Below are 25,648 nucleotides of genomic sequence, written 5' to 3' on the forward strand. Positions count from 1 at the left end.
CGACTTTCGTCGGTTCTTCGCGGATTCTACGCAATGTAATTTTTCTTAATATTTTTTTTCATTTTTCATGGTCACTGCGAGGCTGAATATCGCCAGGTGAATTTATAACTCGATCGATTGGGGGATAATCTACGATAAATGGGGCTTTCGGCCAAGCATTGGCAACGTAGTTGGGCTCGCAAGTCTGTTTTCGCTGATGGTTATCCGGGAAAAGAGCGCACTAATCCACTACGAAATTCCACCGTGAGATCCCGTTTGGCACGCTCTTCTCGCAGTTCAATTAAAACGCTTGAATTCGACGTAATAACGAATTGGGATTGCGATTTCGAGCAAAGGATGAACCGATTGAAGACTGACAGGCGCGCGTAATGCGTCTCGCAGTTGATACGACGGTGAATTTTTAATGTAGATTTCGTCGCTTAAGAATAATCGTGGAGTTTCGTACGTTTGAGATCGGAGCAAAATAAAAATCAATGACAACAAGATTTGGCACTACTTCAGCCAAAGATTAATTGACAAATGACATCACTCGTTGTCGATTATGGAATTGGAGCTTAAACACAAACCCCGTACGTATAAAGTCGATGAGGCAAGATAATAATATAATTACGTTAGCCACTGCTACATTTCACAACAGCGGAATTACAGCGGATCTGGTAAAAGTTAATCGATGTCCCAAATGAAACAAGATTGCGCGAAACAATGGCATCGACAAGAGCGATAAGATATAGGTTCGAGTGCCATCAGCAAAAAGAAATAGATCGCGACACGCGACATATCTGCAATAACCGGAAACGATTGTCAAAGTTTGAAGAGATAGCGGGTCAAGGCGGCGAGAAGGAGTATTCGGCAATGCCTCTCTCTCTCGCTCTTGCGACACCACTGACGCGCGGGTGCCAAAAGCGCGATCGCCCTGCCCGCGTCCACCGTCGTCGCGTCGTTATTCGCAAGCGTCGCTGCTGGCCGAGCGTCAAGGGCCGCGGCGCGCGAGCTTCTTTTTTCGCCAATCGATCCGCGCCACGGGCTTAACCTTGGCCCGCTGCAACGCTCGTCCCGCCCTGACGTTTTCTTTTCTCGCCCGCGCGATAGGGTTATATTCGGCAGCCGGGCGGAGCTGCCGTGATTAGCCTAACGACCCCCTGAATATTCAGATCTTTGCTCGCGTGCTGGTTTACACGAGCGATCGTCGGGGGGCCGATGAATTTGCAAAATGCCGGGGGGGCAAACGCACGCACCGCGAGGCGGAGCGCGTGCCAATGGGGCCGAGACTGCCGTGCTTCGCGGCGTCTTTTCGCGAGGTCGAGCTTTCGGGGGAGCGGCGCAAGTCCGAGCGGTCGGACGTCAAATCGGAACGATAGTTTATCGACGCCTCGGACTCGCGCGGGCGCGTGCGCGCTTCGTAGCCGTCGTGCCGCGAGTGGAAGGCCGAAGAAAAGCAGAGAAAACACGCGCCGAATTTACGATGCAGTTAATAAGAAGCAAAACTTTCCACTGGGAGCAAGTAGCGAGAAGGAGAAGAACAAGAAGAAGACGAAGAAGAAGGGAGAGAGGAGCGGAAAAAAAAGCGCGAAAGGAGTAATAGCTGCAGTGCTAGTAAATAGCCCCCCGGCAGTATAATACGAGAGCAAAAGAAACGCCAGGGAGCGAGAATAAGAAGGAAGGAGTTCGAAAAAAAAAAGTATTCCGAGAGAAGCTTTCGCGACGCGTACGGATGGAAGCTTCTTTTTCCAGTTGAATCCCGCTGCGGCTGAAGGAAATCGCACGATCGTTTCATTTTTCCAAGGACTCTTTCAAGCCGCGCGAGGCGAACAAGAGAAAACACAGCTATCGCTGCGCATTACGTGGCACAACGCCACGAGTCCGTCGCCGTGCTGCGCGCCAAGTGGTTTAACGATTGAAAACCCATCGAAATACCCGCGCACACACGCACGGAAAGCCATCCGTGCGCGCGAGCGACAACGCGGCTCTGTATGTATAACCGGCGCGAGCTGCTGTCATTTTATCCGTCTATCAGCTTCGATTCGCTTCTCTCTTTCTTCGGTGCATGCAACAATTTTCGAAATTAAATTTTTCGAGTGCAACGAAAAAAAAGAAGAGGGAAAAGAAAAAGAGAAAAAAGAGAGAAAAAAAAACAAAACACAAAACGTTCTCTTTCCGCGCGGCACGAGATACGATTCGATGCCTGCACTTGATCTATAGTAACCATACATTTCTCTCTGGCGAGCTTTTATTGCAGTATCCATAAAAGTGAAATATGAAAACATCGGAATTACGTATCCCCCGGACATAAGAGCCTGACGTTGTTTTTGATTATTTACTTTGCGTTTCGCAAGATGAGCGTTCGCGGGCGGGCCTCTCGCTCGGCAAATTGGAAGAGTCGCGGTCGATTGTCCGACGAGCGGCCGAAAGCTGAGGATCGCGCGAGCGGCTATTTCGCGTTGCCTCCGGTTTTTAACGCGCGCGCGCGCGCGGCCGGATTTATAGGCGTCGGCGCTGGCGAGGCGCAAGGGCGCGCGAACGATTTACGACTCTATTAAGAAACCAGAGCCAAGAAGTCTTTTTCGATAAGCGCTAATGACGATTTTTTTTTCCTTTTCGTTCCTCGCGCGAATGCCGTTTTCCGACCTCGTCGAGTACGTTCCGGTTGGTTGATTATAGCCGTTTTTTTTTCTTTCTTTTTTCTTTTGATTTTGCGTAATTATTCGTCAAGGACTGGTAAATAGATCGTTTCCTAGCCAGCGGCAAGGATTGAGAAAGAGTAAGACAGCACGGCGCACGGTAGCCTTCAAGATCCTGATTAGTTTAAGGAAGATTTGATTGCCATTCCGTGATATTTCGTGGCCAAAACGAGAAAGTCCAAAGGGGGCGGACTGATCGGAGGATCGGCGATCCATTGTCGCTCGGTCGAATTCACTCGGCAGCGGGCAGTCAATCGGGCGCGTCGCGTTCTGATTAATCGACTCCATAATTTGGCAAATGATTTCCGAGCGCGCAGACACACACAAAGCGAGGCTCCGAGCAAACATCCGCGTCGCTCACGGCGATTGTCACACGGCCCGCGTAGCTGCCGCTGCTGCTGCTGCTGCTGCTGTTTATTTGGCTTTCGAAATTTCGTCTCGGATAAAACGCTCCATTATAGGCGCATGTCACGCCAGTATTAAATCACCAGAGAGAGTGTGCGTGCGCGTGGCTGTGCTATTGTGCGTGCGGGAGCGCGATAAAAGGGTTCTACTGCGCTGTCCATTCTCGCTGCGTTCGCTCTGTCTATTTTCTCAATTAACTGCGCGCGTATACCGCGAACAACAGGCTTTACCGTGCACCCGTTCGCAGAGAAGACCAAAGTATTCGACGTACACGCTGGACTCCTTCGTTCTCTCGTTTTTTCGATAGTTGCTGCCGTCCCCCTTTTTTTAGAACATTACATCACATCCGCGCGCGCGTGTGCCCGATTGCGAGTGGCCGATGGAACTAATCAATCGCTTCGAAGCGGCGGCCGTGATAACACCTGAAGTACTGTCATTGAATGGCGAAGCTCGTGAATGATGAAACCAAATCGAACGCTCGCGCGCATCGAACTTTGACATCCTTCGCGAACGGCTTCGACTGCTATTCGGTGCGATGGAGTGGCGCGATATAATGCATCTGCGCGCATCGACAACTCGAACGCATCGAAACCGAGCGTCCGCACTTAATTGAGCCCGGAACGTCCCTCGCGCGAAAGGGGCGCTATCCAATTTTCCCGCCAATCACGTCTTTCCGAAAGGAAGGGCCCAAATTAATAAAGCTCACTCGAAACACGACGCGGCTAATTAAAAATACTTTGGGAAAGCCGAACGGAAAAAAGCTCGGCGTTCTCTCCGGCTATTCCGGCCGATAAATTTCCAGCGGCGGCGCCAGCACTTTAGACGGAGGCTCGCGATAAAAGTGCCTTTCGCGCGGCGGCGGCGGCGGCGGCGGCGGCGCAGCTGCGGATCCCCGATAAATTCCACGCGCCGGCATTCGAATTATCCCCGCGTTTCCGGCATTTTTCTCCCAAGCACGCACGCGCGCAGCACTGATACGGAAATTCCCGAGAGTCGCGTTTTCCAGCCGCGATTCCCGGGGCAGGCTTCGGCCGCGCGCTGCGAGCGGCCCCGTCGCCACGGACCGAGAAAGCTCTTCATCGCCGGTCCGCCGAATATGCCGGCGCCGCTCGAGATCATTCAAACAAGTCCGCGCCCGACCCTTTCCTGTTTGCTCGGCGCGCGCGGGATTCGCGCACTTTTACGGCGCACAGCGGGTCGTCGCTTTGAGGAGGGGAGGGGGGGGGCGTCCTCCGTAAAAACGACCACGACGACGACCCACCAGAACGGAAAGGAGCCTCGTGGCTTCGACTTTCATCGCGAGCGCGCGCGCGAACGATATTGACCTCGAAAGACACAGCCCGCGCGCGCACGCGTGTGAGAACCTCTCCGCTACGGGCAATTGCAGCATCAACGACGGCAAGATAAAAATGAAATAAACAACGATTTGCGGGGGAATGGCTTCGGACGCGCGCGTAACGGTAACCGTCGCAGTCCCCGAATTCGGGTCGACGAACGTACGCGCGCCACGGCGATACTCCTCGGCGCGACGTAATAACTCATCAGTCGCGCGCGCCGCAAAAGTAATCCAGCGGCAATATTGAAAGGCTAGGCCGCGCGCGAACTTGACTACCCCGCTGGGCTTGCAACAGCTGCCGCGGAGATGGCCGAAACCGGTTATGCTGATCGTATAGCGTTTTTCACCTTTTGCACCGCTCTTTCTCTCTCTCTCTCTCTCTCTCTCTCACGAGCAGCGCGGACAAGGAGGAAGCCAGCCGACCGGTTGGTCGCTGCCTCTCCTCGCGCGAAGCCGAGCTCTCGCTGCCGAAACCGACTGCGCCTTTAAACGCCGTGTCAACGTCGCCAGCCGCCGAGTGCGTTTTCGCGCACTCGCTGTAGTCTCTCGTGAGAGCGCCGCGTCCGCGCAATCGAGTTTCTTTTCCTGTTTGTTTTCCGCTCGTGTCGATCCCCCCACCCCTCACTCTTGTAAGCGCGAGCTTATATTATAACGATTCGTGCAGTCGCTTGTATTTTGTACTTTGCCCTACGGCAAATAAAGTAACACGTATCTATCTATCTATTTATTTATACGCGAACGCATCTTGTTTATCAAGGCACACGTTCGATTTCGTTGCGCGCTCGGAAGCCTCCATTGCTCGTCCCCTTTGTTCCCTGACGCGCAAAACTAACGACGGAGTCGTTGATTCCGCCAAGGCCGAAGGACGGAATATGGCTCGGGGGTGGCGTGCCTGAACGCGTCCTGAACGTGAAATCGCGCACGCCGAACTTTTCGGCTCGGCCGCCGCGATTTCGCTCCTTCCCTTCGTCTTCTCGCCGAGCACCAAACGAACAATTGATTTTCGCCAATTTCGCGTCGTTTCCTTCTCTCTCACCCTCCGACACCTGCTCCTCTGCCGCCGCTATCGAGCATCGCGTTTATTACGCGAAGCTATGAACATGGCTTGTCGTTCGCACTGTTGTGCTCGCATACCTCAACGTTATTAAGCCTTAGTCACGTTTGAATGTGTATAAATTCAATATCTCGCGAAGGCGCGCGATATTACGTCATTGCATAATAAACACTAGACTGAGAGACGTCAAGAAACTCCTGCTACCTGAAAAAAAAAACAATCGCAAAGAGAGTCGAGACTAGAATGCTTAAGTAAAGTGTTCATTTGCATCCGTTTCTAGTCTAATTAAAGACACTTCCTGCTGTCTCGTGCTTTTTATATGGGCGTTCGTGCCGCGGAATTGATCGGTTGATTAAACTCACATCTAGCTGGTGTAAATGAATAACTGCAATTGGAGTATTTAGAGAAGGAATTTTCTTCAGGAAATGTATGATGGTACTCTTCTTTTTGTAAACAAAATCGACATTGCACTTCGAATAAAATTTAGCGTAAGAAGTAACGATCACAGAACTTTTGCCAACCCTTTGATAGAATTGAGAATCAAGAGCTTCGGTAAGCGGAATAACTTGGCCATAAACCACGCACACGAACGGTCTGTTTGTTGTAATTACGAAGACACACGTCACTTAGTCTCAATAAAGCAATTAACTGTCTAAGAATTTCCCTTTCCGTCTGAATGGTTATAATACGCGCGGATTGACATTCTTCGCGTCGATCGCGCGCCTTTTACGTAGCTCTGCTCTGCCGGCAGTACAACAGAAGGAAGCGAAACATAACTCTCCTCTGCCGCTGTGTGCCTCGCGCGTTACCCTCGAGATACCCCCCCCCCCCTTCCCGTTCTTTTGTTCTCGACGGACAAATGGCTCGTCGCGCTCATCGGCGGCGCGACACATCTCTGGCTGTCGATTTAACGACGCCGGTAACGCGCGCGGATCTCGAGTTTCCGCGCTTCTCCGGCGAGCGGCAAACGGCACTTGGCGATCGCGCCCACGCCGAGCTTCGGCGACGCGAACAGTCGTCTTGGCCTGGCGCAGGAATGGCTTCCGACGAACGTCGAACGCACGCTGAAATCGCGATTAGTCCTCGCTGCGGATCGACGCGACTTGTCCGGTTCTCGGCTGCGAGACGCACTCGCGGCTCGACTAAGCCAATGACACGTGCGATTCTCTCTCTCTCTCTCTCTCTCTCTCTCCCTCTGGCCGTGTGTAACAGCTGGCGAGTGGCTTCCGGCAATCTCGTAGACAGCGAATTAATTCGTAATTATCGTAGCGCTCGGCAGACGGCAAATGTCTGCTCGTCGGAAAGTATCCTCGCAACTTCAAAAGAGCAGAAGCCGAATAATCTATGCGTGCGAGCCAGACGCAAGGAAAGATGGTGTTGTTCTGATTCAAACTTCCGACGATCTAATTGAGAGGCTAACAAAAGCTCTTGCTCGAATTGTATATGCAATTAGTACCGCGACTCGGCGTTTTCAATTTACGTTTTACATGCCGGTTTGTGCTTCTCTCTCTCTCACACACACACACGCATACACTCACATACCTGGATGTCGGCCGACAACTGTACGTACGTATTTTTAAATATATACTCGCTCGAATTGCCAATGACGTACGAAGTGGTGTGTTTGTTTGTCGGTGGCTAACCGAAAGCTTATCTCGCCTCGGTATGGTATCATGCCCCGAAAAAAGAGGCGATACGATGAATTAAAAGTGAGCCTTATCTCAGTGGAGATAAACAAAAGGGAGAAGCGTCCGTTTGTCTTGAATTGACCGGTACGGTAGCGACTTTGGAAAGAAAAAAAAAATTCTTCGTTCGTTCCATCGAATCATTCGCAATACCGTTACATTTCTTAATGTTCACCGCTGGGGCATCGTAAATTCCACAATCCCTCGTCAATTTTCATTAACGCTGGGAGGGAAAAGTAAGAACTTTTGATCGATCGGTATCTCACTTGAATTCTACAGCGATGCACAGTACCGCGTTCAAAAAAGAAAAGAGGAACCCTCCTGATTTTCATCGCGTTTTTTAGTGTTCTCGAGGTCCGCATTGGCCCAAGAATAGAAACAGCCAAGCGTAAAAGAAAATCCATCAAACGAAAAAAACGACGACGAAAGTCAGAGTCGTTATAGACGAGCAAGTCCAAGTCCATGGGAATCAACGACGTCTGTTGTTCGAAAAAGCGAGAAGAATCCCGTGGTGCCTTATCGCATAATGAGACGGGAGCAAGAGCAAGAAGAAAAAAAAAACGAAGAAGCGAAATTAATCAATCAGGCGGCTGAGCTCGCTGCGGCGTAATGACTCGAGGTGAGCAATTATCCGCTTCTCATTGTGCGCACGGATGTGAAATCTCGGAGGAGACGCAATCCATTTTTAATCTCGGCGCGATATCGAATTCTTTTTTTTCCTTTTTATCTCTCCGTCTGCTGCTTGGTAGCCGACGCGTAAATAAAAAAAAAAAAAAAAAAATTCCCCGCCTCGTTCCTTTCATTCGAAAATCTCTAAATTGCCCGAGTGAAATACGAGGATTCTCGGTCGCGCGAAATATTCTCGCTCGCTGTTGTTCCTTGAATTTTCCTAAACGTCAATCAAGGCAGCGGAGGAAAAAGGGAAAGGAAGAAGAAGGAAAATCGAAAAAAAAAAAAAAAAGGAAAGAAAAACGAGAGCGGAACAAAAGTTACGCTTGGCAAGCGTCAACTTTAATGAAATTTAAAATTACAGCGCGCGCGGGCGCTCGCTCGCCGGCGCCAGGCATTGCACAACTTATTTTAGCTTGCATTAGTCGAGAACGGCGCGCAGAGCAGAAGCTTCGAGCGCGCCTGTTAACTATCCTCGTAGGAGGAAAAAAAAAAAGTGCATATACATGTGCGCGTCCGCGTCGCCTCGTAAAACGCGCGAATCATTGGACGCGCGCGGCGGATGCAGCGATGGCGAGCGTTCGAAAGGCTCGGGGAATTGTTTCGAATCCGATGAAAAGCGCCTGCTGTCCGCGTGGCACCTTCGAGATTGCCTCTAGTCGCGGGAAAAAAAACAACGACTCTCCGGCGTGCGCTGTGTGTGCGTGTGCTTTTCTGGGTCAAAATAGAACGACGTCCGCGAGAGAGAAAGAGAGAGACAGCGCCGCGCGCGCTTTTCTCTTTACCCTCGACTGCTGCGACTACTATAGCTGCTTGTTGAAAGCGTCCGTGGCTTTTCGCAAATTAAAGCACCGACGTGCTCTCGGGCATCGAGCGCCGATCCTTTGGCTTCGCTCGGTGGTCGAATACCTACAACCCAACCGAATATTTCAACAAAAGATTAATTACCAAGAATTCGCGCGCTTGCCGTTCTTAAATTTCGAATATTTCGAATGGGGTTGCGAGCTAAAACTTTGCAGAATGGGGGGGGGGGGGGGGGAGGGGGAGAGTCAGGTAAAACACTGCTCGCTCGCACGAAATTAAAGCGCTCCGCAGCGTCTTCCGAGAGCACAGCCACCGAGCTTAACCTTCGGCTGCGAATGATGTCTTTCGCGTCTCGATGGGATCGGAATGTCCACGTTGCCAGCGATAAAAGTCTAAAATGCCAGATAAAGTGTTGCCGCGCGACGGCGACGGACATTCGAACGTCGCGTTTTCACTTTCTAACGATAAACAAGCGTCAGAATTTGGGACGACGCGTCGCGAAGCACGGCGCGCTCCAATTGCGTTAACGCGCGCTTAATTAATACGCGCGCGCTAGAACGAGACTCTCTCGCTGATTTCACCGACCGCCTCCTGCCTCTTTTTCCTCTTCTTTGGCTCGCGGTCGCGTGTGCAATCTGCCGGGGTACCGGCGCGTTTCCATTTCTTTTTTTGTTTAGTAAATTGTTATTCTCGCTCGGCGACCTGGCAGAGAGCGAGAGAGAGACCCGACAGTAGTCGCATTTGCCTGGCTTCGTCAGCTTAAATGCTTTTCTCAAAAGTCTCGTTTTCTCCCCTCCGGCCGATCATATACAAACCGAAACGCTCGGTCGCTCTTTCGGTTAGATAATGCGCGTCGCTCTGTGTTTTTTCGCGCGGAATCGCTGACGTTCAATTTCCAGCTACCGTCTGGCTACAATTAAATCGATACGACGAACTGCCCTCTCGCTCCCTTTTCAATCTATTGTTCATTAATCGAGCGATAGCTCGGCACAATCAGTGAACATTAATTGCTCGTCGATTGTCCTTCATAAACTTCGGAAACACTAATATGTACATCGATATCGGCGTTGCCTCGTAGCGTCATAGATATTTTGTGAAACTGAAGGGAAAAGCAACAGTCGACGGATTATCAATGTACCCGCGGAAGTATCTTGCGTCGATTCGAAGTTTAGCAAGCTGTGGAGCGCAACGCGCCCGTGGGAGGGGCAAGGCTTCAATTCGGTCGACTCAGCTGCCGTACGTATACCCATCGCGCGGCACATTTGCGTTTTAGCGAGCCGCGATCGCGCGGCCGGCTGGTCCTTTGATCGGGCGGCGCGGCTTCGCACCCCCGGACGAAAAAGTTTGGCTTCGTCGGGCCAAATGATATCAGCGCAGTCGCGCAAAGCGGCTCCGCGAACCGGCGCTTTGGGACGACGGTTGCAGGGAGAGCCGCCGATCAGGCTCTGCCGCTGCAGCACGAGCCATTTACTTTGTCTAGCGCGCACTCTCTCGCCGCTCGTTTATGCGCGCGCCGAACGAGAGGCTGCCCGACGACGCCGCGGACTTCCTCCCTCTCCTCGTCCTTGTTTTCAAATTCAACGCCTGGCTCTCGTAGTTGCACGCTTGCACGTCCGACTTTCGTCGAACTTCATCGTTCGAATTAAACCAGCTGGTGCGTCGCTCCATCTTCGAACGAATCCCGTCGTAAGTTGATGAAAACGACGCGTCATTTATAAAAATAACAATTAATTTTGAGGTTTGCAAAACAACCAGATGAGCGACAAGATGACGGCAATATCGGTATTGTATTAATTTTAAAAATAGCGCCTGCAATAAAAATGAAATAGCGCCTATTAGCGTGATCGCCGTAACCGCAAACCCAATCGTTATAATTAGCGCGCAGCCATAAATCCATCAAACCAAGCGCTTAGTTAAAAACACGTTGATGGAGAAAGAACCGGCGCGGTATGTTTCCCTCGAAAGACGGCCCGAACGAGCATCGGTCGCATCAAAGACGAGACGGAACGAAAAATTGGCGAGTCGACATTTGTTCGTCGTTAAGATCGGCTGCTCGGCGGGGTCGCGACAGGCAGAAGTAGGCTCAGCGACATGGGGAACAATCGCGCCCGCGCCGCCTCTGGTGCGTGCCACATGTGCCGCAGCCTCGAACGCAGCCGCGCGCGCGCGCCGATAGCACGGCTTAACGGTTTCTCGCCTCCGTCCCAAGACGATGATTGTGAAGTTTGCAACGTTCATCGTGAACGAAAAAATCGAAAATTTAAATATGAGGATTTGACTTCATATATTGCTATAAATATCAAACTAACAATATAAAATACTATAGTCAGTAGTTTATTCGATTCCCAACGCCTAAAAACCACCCTTAAGACAGTTTACACACGAGCAAAGGCGAAGCTGGCTTCTATAAATTTGTGTATTAAAAAACACCACAAAATTCAGCGCTTAAAAGAATTTTAAGAAGAAGAGAATAATACTCCCTACATGCGTAAAAAGTTTCCGGGGTCGGAACGCACCCTACTCACCCTGACACCCTTGCAAATCTTGGCATCCCATGCGCGCAAAGGCATAATCAGCGCGTTTTAATTTATTTATTCCCAAACACCCAAAAATAATTTTATCAAAAGTTTTTATCATAGAAAGCATACAATTATCTATCCATGAGCCAAGTTTCGTGGGTCGGAACGCACCCTGTACACTCTGACACCCTTGCAAAGCATGGTATCCCATGCCCGCAAAGGCAACAAAATAGCGCGTTTTAATTTATTTATTCTCAAACACCCAAAAATAATTTTATCAAAAGTATTTTATCATAGAAAGCATACAATTATCTATCCGTGAGCGAAGTTTCGTGCGTCGGAACGCATCCTGTACACTCTGACACCCTTGCAAAGCATGGCGTCTCATGCGCGCAAAGGTGAAATCAGCTCGATTTAATTTATTTTTTCCAAAACACCCAAAAAAAATTTTATCAAAATTATTTCATCATAGAAAGCATACAATTATCTATCCGTGAGCGAAGTTTCGTGCGTCGGAACGCACCCTACTCACCCTGACACCCTTGCAAATCTTGGCATCCCATGCGCGCAAAGGCAAAATCAGCGCGTTTTAATTTGATTTTTCCAAAACACCCAAAAATAATTTTATCAAAAGTATTTTATCATAGAAAGCATACAATGATCTATCCATGAGCCAAGTTTCGTGCGTCGGAACGCACCCTACTCACCCTGACACCCTTGCAAATCTTGGCATCCCATGCGCGCAAAGGCATAATCAGCTCGATTTAATTTATTTTTTCCAAAACACCCAAAAAAAATTTTATCAAAATTATTTCATCATAGAAAGCATACAATTATCAACCCGTGAGCAAAGTTTCGTGCGTCGGAACGCACCCTGTACACTCTGACACCCTTGCAAAGACTGGCGTCTCATGCGCGCAAAGGCAAAATCAGCGCGTTTTAATTTATTTATTCCCAAACACTCAAAAATAATTTTATCAAAAGTATTTTATCATAGAAAGCATACAATGATCTATCCATGAGCCAAGTTTCGTGCGTCGGAACGCACCCTACTCACCCTGACACCCTTGCAAATCTTGGCATCCCATGCGCGCAAAGGCATAATCAGCTCGATTTAATTTATTTTTTCCAAAACACCCAAAAAAAATTTTATCAAAATTATTTCATCATAGAAAGCATAACATTATCAACCCGTGAGCGAAGTTTCGTGCGTCGGAACGCACCCTGTACACTCTGACACCCTTGCAAAGACTGGCGTCTCATGCGCGCAAAGGCAAAATCAGCGCGTTTTAATTTGATTTTTCCAAAACACCCAAAAATAATTTTATCAAAATTATTTCATCATAGAAAGCATACAATTATCTACCCGTGAGCGAAGTTTCGTGCGTCGGAACGCACCCTGTACACTCTGACACCCTTGCAAAGACTGGCGTCTCATGCGCGCAAAGGCAAAATCAGCGCGTTTTAATTTGATTTTTCCAAAACACCCAAAAAAAATTTTATCAAAATTATTTCATCATAGAAAGCATACAATTATCTATCCGTGAGCGAAGTTTCGTGCGTCGGAACGCACCCTACTCACCCTGACACCCTTGCAAATCTTGGCATCCCATGCGCGCAAAGGTGAAATCAGCTCGATTTAATTTATTTTTTCCAAAACACCCAAAAAAAATTTTATCAAAATTATTTCATCATAGAAAGCATACAATTATCTATCCGTGAGCGAAGTTTCGTGCGTCGGAACGCACCCTACTCACCCTGACACCCTTGCAAATCTTGGCATCCCATGCGCGCAAAGGCAAAATCAGCGCGTTTTAATTTATTTTTTCCAAAACACCCAAAAAAAATTTTATCAAAATTATTTCATCATAGAAAGCATACAATTATCAACCCGTGAGCGAAGTTTCGTGCGTCGGAACGCACCCTGTACACTCTGACACCCTTGCAAAGACTGGCGTCTCATGCGCGCAAAGGCAAAATCAGCGCGTTTTAATTTGATTTTTCCAAAACACCCAAAAATAATTTTATCAAAATTATTTCATCATAGAAAGCATACAATTATCTATCCGTGAGCGAAGTTTCGTGCGTCGGAACGCACCCTGTACACTCTGACACCCTTGCAAAGCATGGCGTCTCATGCGCGCAAAGGCAAAATCAGCGCGTTTTAATTTGATTTTTCCAAAACACCCAAAAATAATTTTATCAAAATTATTTCATCATAGAAAGCATACAATTATCTATCCGTGAGCGAAGTTTCGTGCGTCGGAACGCACCCTACTCACCCTGACATCCTTGCAAATCTTGGCATCCCATGCGCGCAAAGGCAAAATCAGCGCGTTTTAATTTGATTTTTCCAAAACACCCAAAAATAATTTTATCAAAATTATTTCATCATAGAAAGCATACAATTATCTATCCGTGAGCGAAGTTTCGTGCGTCGGAACGCACCCTACTCACCCTGACACCCTTGCAAATCTTGGCATCCCATGCGCGCAAAGGCAAAATCAGCGCGTTTTAATTTGATTTTTCCAAAACACCCAAAAAAAATTTTATCAAAATTATTTCATCATAGAAAGCATACAATTATCAACCCGTGAGCGAAGTTTCGTGCGTCGGAACGCACCCTGTACACTCTGACACCCTTGCAAAGACTGGCGTCTCATGCGCGCAAAGGCAAAATCAGCGCGTTTTAATTTGATTTTTCCAAAACACCCAAAAATAATTTTATCAAAATTATTTCATCATAGAAAGCATACAATTATCTATCCGTGAGCGAAGTTTCGTGCGTCGGAACGCACCCTGTACACTCTGACACCCTTGCAAAGCATGGCGTCTCATGCGCGCAAAGGTGAAATCAGCTCGATTTAATTTATTTTTTCCAAAACACCCAAAAAAAATTTTATCAAAATTATTTCATCATAGAAAGCAGACAATTATCTATCCGTGAGCGAAGTTTCGTGCGTCGGAACGCACCCTACTCACCCTGACACCCTTGCAAATCTTGGCATCCCATGCGCGCAAAGGCAAAATCAGCGCGTTTTAATTTGATTTTTCCAAAACACCCAAAAATAATTTTATCAAAATTATTTCATCATAGAAAGCATACAATTATCTATCCGTGAGCGAAGTTTCGTGCGTCGGAACGCACCCTGTACACTCTGACACCCTTGCAAAGCATGGCGTCTCATGCGCGCAAAGGTGAAATCAGCTCGATTTAATTTATTTTTTCCAAAACACCCAAAAATGAAGGACTCAAAAGCATTTTATCATGGAGAGGATACAACTAGCTATCCGTGAGCGAAGTTTCATGCGTCGGAACGCACCCCGTACACTCTGACACCCTTGCAAATCTTGGCATCCCATGCGCGCAAAGGTGAAATCAGCTCGATTTAATTTATTTTTTCCAAAACACCCAAAAAAAATTTTATCAAAATTATTTCATCATAGAAAGCATACAATTATCTATCCGTGAGCGAAGTTTCGTGCGTCGGAACGCACCCTACTCACCCTGACACCCTTGCAAATCTTGGCATCCCATGCGCGCAAAGGCAAAATCAGCGCGTTTTAATTTATTTTTTCCAAAACACCCAAAAAAAATTTTATCAAAATTATTTCATCATAGAAAGCATACAATTATCAACCCGTGAGCGAAGTTTCGTGCGTCGGAACGCACCCTGTACACTCTGACACCCTTGCAAAGACTGGCGTCTCATGCGCGCAAAGGCAAAATCAGCGCGTTTTAATTTGATTTTTCCAAAACACCCAAAAATAATTTTATCAAAATTATTTCATCATAGAAAGCATACAATTATCTATCCGTGAGCGAAGTTTCGTGCGTCGGAACGCACCCTGTACACTCTGACACCCTTGCAAAGCATGGCGTCTCATGCGCGCAAAGGCAAAATCAGCGCGTTTTAATTTGATTTTTCCAAAACACCCAAAAATAATTTTATCAAAATTATTTCATCATAGAAAGCATACAATTATCTATCCGTGAGCGAAGTTTCGTGCGTCGGAACGCACCCTACTCACCCTGACATCCTTGCAAATCTTGGCATCCCATGCGCGCAAAGGCAAAATCAGCGCGTTTTAATTTGATTTTTCCAAAACACCCAAAAATAATTTTATCAAAATTATTTCATCATAGAAAGCATACAATTATCTATCCGTGAGCGAAGTTTCGTGCGTCGGAACGCACCCTACTCACCCTGACACCCTTGCAAATCTTGGCATCCCATGCGCGCAAAGGCAAAATCAGCGCGTTTTAATTTGATTTTTCCAAAACACCCAAAAAAAATTTTATCAAAATTATTTCATCATAGAAAGCATACAATTATCAACCCGTGAGCGAAGTTTCGTGCGTCGGAACGCACCCTGTACACTCTGACACCCTTGCAAAGACTGGCGTCTCATGCGCGCAAAGGCAAAATCAGCGCGTTTTAATTTAATTTTTCCAAAACACCCAAAAATAATTTTATCAAAATTATTTCATCATAGAAAGCATACAATTATCTATCCGTGAGCGAAGTTTCGTGCGTCGGAACGCACCCTGTACACTCTGACACCCTTGCAAAGCATGGCGTCTCATGCGCGCAAAGGTGAAATCAGCTCGATTTAATTTATTTTTTCCAAAACACCCAAAAAAAATTTTATCAAAATTATTTCATCATAGAAAGCAGACAATTATCTATCCGTGAGCGAAGTTTCGTGCGTCGGAACGCACCCTACTCACCCTGACACCCTTGCAAATCTTGGCATCCCATGCGCGCAAAGGCAAAATCAGCGCGTTTTAATTTGATTTTTCCAAAACACCCAAAAATAATTTTATCAAAATTATTTCATCATAGAAAGCATACAATTATCTATCCGTGAGCGAAGTTTCGTGCGTCGGAACGCACCCTGTACACTCTGACACCCTTGCAAAGCATGGCGTCTCATGCGCGCAAAGGTGAAATCAGCTCGATTTAATTTATTTTTTCCAAAACACCCAAAAATGAAGGACTCAAAAGCATTTTATCATGGAGAGGATACAACTAGCTATCCGTGAGCGAAGTTTCATGCGTCGGAACGCACCCCGTACACTCTGACACCCTTGCAAAGCATGGCGTCTCATGCGCGCAAAGGTGAAATCAGCCTTGTTTTAACCTCCGAGTGTATCTGTGACGTACACAAAGTCAGTCAGTTCGGTACTTTATTACTCGAAACATAGACATGGGATATGCTGTAATATAGAATTTTAAGCTGAGATGAATAAAAATATTGGTTAAAGTTATTAAATAATATAAAATAATTCAAAGAAAAGTAAAATTTAAAAAAATTATCGCATCTTGTTCGATAACTTTATTTCTAAATTAATAACAATTTTTTCAAGCAGTTTTTTCATACAACATGAAAATGACAACTAAGTAGTTTTTAATACTGCAATAGTTTGAATCTTTGCGAGGTAATGTTGTTCTTGTTTGATTTGTCACGCAAATTAAGGCAATTAAGTTTTTTAAAAAGAGCAACTCCCTTTCTCTCTCTCTCTCTATCTATCTATCTATCTTTCTTTCTAATGTGTCGCTGAGATTTGATTTACAGAATGTTATATGTATTAATCTGTATCAAGTATAGTTTGATGAAATGTTTGGGATTTCGTGCCGCCTAAACTGTAGTAGTAATGTGACCTATACAAATCATAACATTGGCCGCCGTCGCGTATCTTATATTTCTCGATTTTCGTGGATTGATCAGCCGGTTGGAATCCTTTTATAGGCCAACCAATGAAGCCAAAAATGAAGTATTTTGTGACATTAATACTAACAGCAAACCGATTATGCAAATTTGTTTATTACTATGGGTAGATGAAAACGTATATGTTTCCAACTCGCAACTTTCATTTAATAACTTTTTACAGCCGTTTGAAATTTGCAAAAACATGTTTTTCACGTATAAAACCAAAACTATTGAAGTTAGGTATGTACCTCAATGGAATAAGTTATAGATAATAGAATTATCTATAAAATGAGCTATCGCTCATCTCAATCGAATAATTAATAATCAATATAATTACAAAAAACATCAAAAATGATCAATAAAGGTTACATTTCAAAAATTCATATCTCCACATAGAATGATGTTGAAAGAATTAGCTTATGATATTTTGTAGATTGCATTGTCTTCTTCATGTATGCTAAATCTGAGCTATATATAGTTATTACTTTCGGCACTATAGTCATGAGAATCAAACCTTTTTTTTATTTAGTACATCTTGCATAATTCCCTGTGGCTCAGCCGTTAGAGTTATACATTATTTGAAAAAAGTTTTTTAAATCTCAATCATCAAACTACAACTTTGTCATTTGGACTTTTGCTCTAAAATCAGTTTAAAAGGGTGAAATTTGTCGTTGAATATCGGGCAAAATGTGCCCGAGCGTGAAAGAAAGCGAGCGGCGGGAGATACAGATCCCGCGGAGGGGAAGTATATATAGTAATAGAAAAGCCAGGCGCTCGGCGTTTGACTGTAATATTACTTATTTTGATATTATTTACGCTATTTTACTGAAATTTTTTTTCGTTTTCAAGTTAATTAAGTACGCATTCGATATTTGTTAAATAAATAATACGAAACATATCAATATATGTGTATATTTTATTATAATGTAGGCAAATAGTAATTTATATTTATTTTTAATACATTTATCATTTAAGTATAATGAAACAAATTAAAATTTATTGTAAATAACATTATAAATATAATTATTATAAATAATATCTCCAACTGTTAATTAAATTTCAGTAAAATATACATATATCAAAATAAGTAATAATACAGTCAACAACCGAGCGCCTGGCTTTTCTATTACTATATATACTTTACCTCCGCGGGATCTGTATCTCCCACCGCTCGCTTTCTTTCACGCTCGGGCACATTTTGCCCGATATTCAACGACAAATTTCACCCTTTTAAACTGATTTTAGAGCAAAAGTCCAAATGACAAAGTTGTAGTTTGATGATTGAGATTTAAAAAACTTTTTTCAAATAATGTATAACTCTAACGGCTGAGCCACAGGGCATTATGCAAGATGTACTAAATCAAAAAAAGGTTTGATTCTCATGACTATAGTGCCGAAAGTAATAACTATATATAGCTCAGATTTAGTATACATGAAGAAGACAATGCAATCTACAAAATATCATAAGCTAATTCTTTCAACATCATTCTATGTGGAGATATGAATTTTTGAAATGTAACCTTTATTGATCATTTTTGATGTTTTTTGTAATTATATTGATTATTAATTATTCGATTGAGATGAGCGATAGCTCAATTTTATAGATAATTCTATTATCTATAACTTATTCCATTGAGGTACATACCTAACTTTAATAGTTTTGGTTTTATACGTGAAAAACATGTTTCTGCAAATTTCAAACGGCTGTAAAAAGTTATTAAATGAAAGTTACGAGTTGGAAACATATACGTTTTCATCTACGCATAGTAATAAACAAATTTGCATAATCGGTTTGCTGTTAGTATTAATGTCACAAAATACTTCATTTTTGGCTTCATTGGTTGGCCTATAAAAGGATTCCAACCGGCTGATCACTCCACGAAAATCGAGAAATATAAGATACGCGACGGCGGCCAATGTTATGATTTGTATAGGTCACATTACTACTACAGTTTAGGCGGCACGAAATCCCAAACATTTCATCAAACTATACTTGATACAGATTAATACATATAACATTCTGTAAATCAAATCTCAGCGACACATTAGAAAGAAAGATAGATAGATAGATAGAGAGAGAGAGAGAAAGGGAGTTGCTCTTTTTAAAAAACTTAATTGCCTTAATTTGCGTGACAAATCAAACAAGAACAACATTACCTCGCAAAGATTCAAACTATTGCAGTATTAAAAACTACTTAGTTGTCATTTTCATGTTGTATGAAAAAACTGCTTGAAAAAATTGTTATTAATTTAGAAATAAAGTTATCGAACAAGATGCGATAATTTTTTTAATTTTTACTTTTTTTTGAATTATTTTATATTATTTAATAACTTTAACCAATATTTTTATTCATCTCAGCTTAAAATTCTATATTACAGCATATCCCATGTCTATGTTTCGAGTAATAAAGTACCGAACTGATTGACTTTGTGTACGTCACAGATACACTCGGAGGTTAAAACAAGACTGATTTCACCTTTGCGCGCATGAGACGCCATGCTTTGCAAGGGTGTCAGAGTGTACGGGGTGCGTTCCGACGCATGAAACTTCGCTCACGGATAGCTAGTTGTATCCTCTCCATGGTAAAATGCTTTCGAGTCCTTCGTTTTTGGGTGTTTTGGAAAAAATAAATTAAAACGCGCTGATTTTACCTTAGCGCGCATGAGACGCCATGATTATGCTTTGCAAGGGTGTCAGAGTGTACAGGGTGCGTTCCGACGCACGAAACTTCGCTCACGGATAGATAATTGTCTGCTTTCTATGATGAAATAATTTTGATAAAATTATTTTTGGGTGTTTGAGAATAAATAAATTAAAACGCGCTATTTTCGCCTTTGCGCGCATGAGACGCCAGTCTTTGCAAGGGTGTCAGAGTGTACAGGGTGCGTTCCGACGCACGAAACTTCGCTCACGGGTTGATAATTGTATGCTTTCTATGACGAAATAATTTTGATAAAATTATTTTTGGGTGTTTTGGAAAAATCAAATTAAAACGCGCTGATTTGCCTTTGCGCGCATGAGACGCCAGTCTTTGCAAGGGTGTCAGAGTGTACAGGGTGCGTTCCGACGCACGAAACTTCGCTCATGGATAGATAATTGTATGCTTTCTATGATAAAATACTTTTGATAAAATTATTTTTGGGTGTTTGGGAATAAATAAATTAAAACGCGTTGATTATGCCTTTGCGCGCATGGGATGCCAAGATTTGCAAGGGTGTCAGGGTGAGTAGGGTGCGTTCCGACCCCGGAAACTTTTTACGCATGTAGGGAGTATTATTCTCTCCTTCATAAAATGTTTTTAAGCGCTGAATTTGGTGGTGTTTTTTAATACACAAATTTATAGAAGCCTAATAAATAAACTGTCTTAAGGGTGGTTTTTAGGCGTTGGGAATCGAATAAACTACTGACTATAGTATTTTATATTGTTAGTTTGATATTTATAGCAATATATGGAGTCAAATCCTCATATTTAAATTTTCGATTTTTTCGTTCACGATGAACGTTGCAAACTTCACAATCATCCAAGACGAGTCTTCTGTGCTCGCGGAACCGAGCGCGACGAGCCGGTCCGCGGACGGGGGAGAAATCAGTGCTCGGAGAAGCCAGCCGCTCTACCCTCGTCGTGAATCGTGCGACGGGATGGCGCGAGGGCCATCGATGTCGAGCGAATCGCGGTAGCGGCGACTCGTCCACGGCGCCGCGGCGAGTCTAACCCAGTGACCCGAGAAAGCCGACGACGGACCGTTACCGATTGCTTCTCTCGCGCTCTCTCTCTCTCTCTCTCTCTCTCTCTCTCTCTCTCTCTCTCGCATAGGAGACGTCTGCGTTTTTTGCCGTTCCGCTCGGCTTCTGCGGCAACGACGCATCCTGGTCGCTCTCCCGCGGCACCATTTCTCCCCGAAGCCGGACAGCACGCGAGCCGCCGCGCCGCCCGATAATCGCATTTTCGGGAGGGGTCAACGTGTGGCCTTAACTACTTCGCGATCTCTCGCGATAGTCGCGACGGTCGAAAAGTTCATTTGCAAGCCTCTAAATGGGATCTCGCGACGTACCTGCGCCGCTTCGAGCAACGCCGTCGCTTGTAAAAGCGCGAATAACTGCTCTCGGCCCGCGACGTCGAGGGAGAAAATTTATCGCCTTTTGCAAGAGAAAGAGACAGAGTGAGGGAGCCTGATAAGTGCAATCTCCGCGCCCGCGCGAGTTACAGTAACAGAGATTCGCAAAAATCTTAAATGCAACGGCAGTGAGGGAGAGAGAGAGAGAGGTCACGCGACGACGCGCTTTCAAATGGCATTTTCTTTTTTTTTAGCCTGCCCGCGCCTTTCACCCGAATAATGCGGGCTTCTACCCAGGCTAAATGGATATTTCAATATCAAATTTCCCTACGAAGAGTTCCTTCTTCTTTCGCGAGGGCATCCAGGGTTATTTGAAAAGTCTTAATTTTAAACTGCAATTTCTGTTCTGCTCTCCCGCTCTCGTGGAAAATGCGTGTTTCATAACTGTTCGGTTCGCAGTGAAAATGAAAAATGCAAATGCCGAATGTAAAGTTGGCGTCGTCGTGGTGATAAACTCCAACGAGTCATCGGAGTCGGGCGGACGCGCGTCGCCGCGATGATCTCGGGCTAGCGAGCGCGGGCATCGTCCGACGCTCGCGTATTGCGCGCACGCTCGGCCCGGCCGACGGAAAAAGAAAGCGAAAAGGGTCAAGAACGAATGGCCGCGCGAACAATTTCGCTCGTCCTTCGTCCTCGCGTCGTCCACTTGTTCTGCTTCCTTTACGCAACCTCGAGCTCTCGGCAAATACGTTGTGCGTGAAAAGTTCTCGAATTTCTTTTCCCCCTTCTTTTTTCGAGTCGCGGCCCCCGCAAACGGCGATCGATTCGCAATAATTTTCCGTCCAGCCCTTCCGCGAGAGCGCGCGCGGTCGGATTTAATTAGTCAGTTAGCGCAGCGAGCATTGTAACGCGAACAATGAATTTCGATGAGGGCAGGCCGCGGAAAATGTTTGTCAACCCGGATACGATTTATTTGCGGTCCGTGTATTATAATTTCGCGCTCGATCGCTTCGGAAATTCAATGATCGACGCGCGCGCGCTTCGTTCTTCGTTTGCCCCTTTCTTTCCGGCGCTAATTAGATCGCGCGCGCGCAGCGAACAGTCTATTTTTGATGGCTTCGCCGCTGGCCGCTTTTACAGACCGCGCCGACGTGTGTAATTTCGCTGCGGCAAAAATTGAAAGATTTTGCTCGCAAAAGTTGTCGACTTTCACTGTGCACGTATAGGCGAGTGCTCGTTTCGGAAAATTAAAACTTGGCGGGAGGGGAAGGGCAGACTTCGCGGCAAAAAGTTTCAAAGTGCGGCATCGCGCCGCCTCTTTATATTAGCTTCCCATGTAATATTTACGTAAAAATTGACTGCGCAGAGAGAGAGAGAGAGAGAGTTAACGGCCTCTTCATCGTCGTCTAGTCGCGAAAAATGCTTTTTTTTTCCTCTTTCGACGAAATTTCTCGCGCTCGTGCATGTTTATTTATAGCCTGTGAGATCGTAAAGTTGTTGGCGTTTTAAAATTTATCTCTATATATATAGTTTTTGTTCGGTAAATTTACGAGCGATTTTATTTACTTTAGCAAAGTTAGGCGTGCGCGAAAGCTTACGAGACTGAAAGTATAAGCTTCGCGTTGAAAATCATAATTGGAGCAATTGCCGGATAAAAAAAAAACCAGAACATAATGATGGTATGTTTTAATCATGACTTAATATTAACTTCCTCGTACGTGCCCCCCTCCGCCGTATCAGCGGGTTAATAGCGAAGAAAATGAAAATAAGCATCCGTTGCCGGCTCGATCTCAATTACAACGACAAACCCACGACGCCAAGTTTCAGCGCTGGATAATTGCGATAGGAAATGCACGTAAATACGCTGCACGGCCGATCATCTGATCGCGACAGCGTCGTCACGAGCGTTGCGCAATCGTTGGCTTTTAGATTCGCCTCGTCACCCTTCCGCTCTCTATCGTGGAAATGAAGAGGAGAGAAAAAAAAAGGCGACGAATTAGCGTCGGCTGCGGCTCTCCGTCTCATTTGAATAGCCGACGCGCGAGTGGCCCTGATGCGCATCCCTCTGGGATAATACGAATGACCGAAACCGGCATTTCCGAGTGGAACTCGGTTTTTTCTTTTTTTTTTTCTTTTTTTTTTTCTTTTTTTTTTCTTTTTTTTTTCTTTTTTTTTTCTTTCACGGATGATTTTGCCATTTACGTCAGATTAGCGCGCTGCCTTTCGGACTATGTCATCGTTTGAAATTGCCTCGCTTTATCATCTATCCATGCGGGAACGAGTGAAAATTTCATCGTCCGCTTGTTTGCTTGTTTGCTTTTTTTCACTTTTAGGGGGAAAAGAGAAATTTTCAGCCGCACGCTTACGGCCAATTTTCACTTTTCACATGTGGGCTTTGCAAACGAGGCGCGCAACATCATTCCGCTTATCAATCATCGTAAATATTATCGGTCTACTTAAAAACGCAAAGATAAACATTAACTGTCGATTAGGCTAATAAATACACTCGAGATAGCAAAGTCCTGCGATTCGAACACTGCGATTCATCGTAATAACGTATTTCTTTGATCGATAAAGTACGATGCACGCGAGCGATAAAACTCGCGGCGAAAAAAAAGAGGAAAAAACGTAAAAGAAAAAAAATAAATAAATAAAAAGAGAGCATCGATGCACATCACGCCGCATTGACTAATTGGCATGGCGACTTTAATATCGTTCGAATTTGTCAAACGATCGCTTATCGGCCGCGCGATTTCCACGAACCGCCAGATCTCCTTTGCAAACGCGCGAATCGCCAGCGGAAGAATGCCCAATTGACCAAATTCTTCAATCAGCACGCGGGTCCCGATCGTAAGCGCGCCACTCCCACTCGCTTCGCGATGCGTCGAGAGATACGCATTCCATCTATTTTTCACTTAGTCGCGGGTCCGCGTTTGGACGTCATTTCGCTCGCCGCGCGCGGGCGCGCAGATTGCTTTTTCTCGTCCCCTTTTTATCGGGAATGCCGGGGAAATTATTTCGTCGCTGCAGTTTGCCCGTGTGCGTGCGGACAACCAACGATTTATCATGCAAAAAACGAATTTATTAATCTTTTTTTTTATTATTATTGTCGTTCCCCTCCGCCGCATTTCAGCCCTTTGTGCGCGATAAAGCTTTTTTGCTCTTAGTTTACCGGGAAAAAGTTTGCTTCGATAAAGCAAATTTTTTTTTGTCGTTTATGCTCGCGACGCGAAGGGTTTTTTGTTATTCGTCGAGCTTATTATTATCCACTTAGTATCCAGAATGTTATGACGAACTGCAAACTCGGAATGAAAAACTTCTCGTGCAACGTTATAGCCGCTTTGCCTATAATTTCCGTACGGCAACGAAAAGCTTCGATCCACAACCAAACAAGGAACGTAATCAATTTGACATGGCTTATTTTTATGCATATAAGTCTGCGAAATCGAGAAAATAGCCTCTCGCGCAATGCCTCGCTGTTGTAATTGAAAACGTCAGCGTCAGGTTGGACAGATAAAAAAAAACAAAAAAAAGGAAAAAAAAAACGCGGAGAGCGAGCATCGACGTATAACTCGATTAAAGCGTGGAACGAGCGTAAGAGCGAAAAAAAAAGGGCAATAGGTCGCCGGTGTGAAGATCGCAAAGGGAATTGGCAACAGAAAGAGGAGGAAGGCGGCGTGGACGGTGAACGCGGAGCTAACGAGCCTAAAGTGGTCGCACTGCGCTGCGATAAGTATCGTATCATCGGAAGCGCGCTACTTGGCTGACCCCGATACTCGCCAATTAAAAATCCGCTGAACCCGCTTGAAAAATATATATCGCGCTATTCAATTGTTATCGACGCCGCTGGCCGCCCGGCCGATTCGACGATTCTCTCTCTTTTATTTTTCGCTTCGCCGAGCCTCTTTCTCTCGATGTGTGCGGCGACGAAATGACCGTGTTTACGCTAATTGCGCTTGTTTGATTTCGACTCTCTCATTATACCAGTCGGCTGCTGAAACTTGTGATTAGACGGCCAGTCATTTTTGCTTTCTCCTATTTTTTTTTCCGCGAAGGTTTTACTTTTAATGTGTTGATTGCGGTGTTGATAATGGCCTGCCATTAGCCGTCGCCAAGGTGAAAATACTCGGCTTTCCGATGAATCACGCCCATCGTAGCAACAATAGCCGGGCAACAACGAACAAGTATAGCTTTGGAAGCCCGTAGATCGAGAAATTACAGTAGAGGCGTCACACTGCGGCGGCGGCCCTTCCGACTCGCCATTGACTTTTTGCGTACAAAAACTGTTCGCGAATAGCCGAGGAGGCCTCCAAATGCATTGCGCAACCAATGAAAGTTTCGGCCGCTTCTCCCCCAACTGACTGCCAAGTAGCGGATGATCCGCCCGAGTCGAACATTTTTCCGCGCGTCGCCGTCCAATTCGTCGATCGACCGACCGCCAATACGACGCCCGTTCGCTCGTGCCCCCGTGAAAAGAAAATAAAAACCGCACGCAAAGAGAGAGAGAGAGAAGCCATTACGCACTGCCGCGCTTCTTCATTTAGCGCGTCTACGTTACTGTTGCGACACGGCGTTATATACCTCGATCCTTGAAATTCAACAATGCCGCAATGGTGTTTAAACAGCGCCGTAAAAAACGAAATCGCTCTCGCACCGAGAAAACCATAACAAGGATCGTTTAAAATAAAAATAAAGTCAAGGTTCGCATTGGCCGCGGCGAGGCGAAA

At 45.5% G+C, this 25,648-nt stretch overlaps 1 protein-coding gene across 2 annotated transcripts in view; it reads right to left on the minus strand.

The window, feature by feature from the left end:
• The window catches only part of LOC131665179 (uncharacterized), a 34,643-nt gene that overhangs the window by 5,869 nt on the left and 3,126 nt on the right, over window positions 1–25,648 (minus strand). Inside the window, exon 1 of one of the 2 annotated variants that reach the window (XM_058936889.1) lies at window positions 5,836–6,240. The exons of the other annotated variant lie outside the window; for it this stretch is intronic. The gene's annotated coding sequence lies outside the window, so the exon portion shown is untranslated. Of the gene's footprint in view, window positions 1–5,835; window positions 6,241–25,648 lie in introns of those variants that run through there. 2 annotated transcript variants of the gene reach the window in all.

The sequence above is a fragment of the Phymastichus coffea genome, unplaced genomic scaffold (genome assembly GCF_024137745.1).
Source record: "Phymastichus coffea isolate CEN01 unplaced genomic scaffold, Cenicafe_Pcof_1.1 PCOF00003, whole genome shotgun sequence".
Taxonomy (NCBI): Eukaryota; Metazoa; Arthropoda; class Insecta; order Hymenoptera; family Eulophidae; genus Phymastichus; species Phymastichus coffea.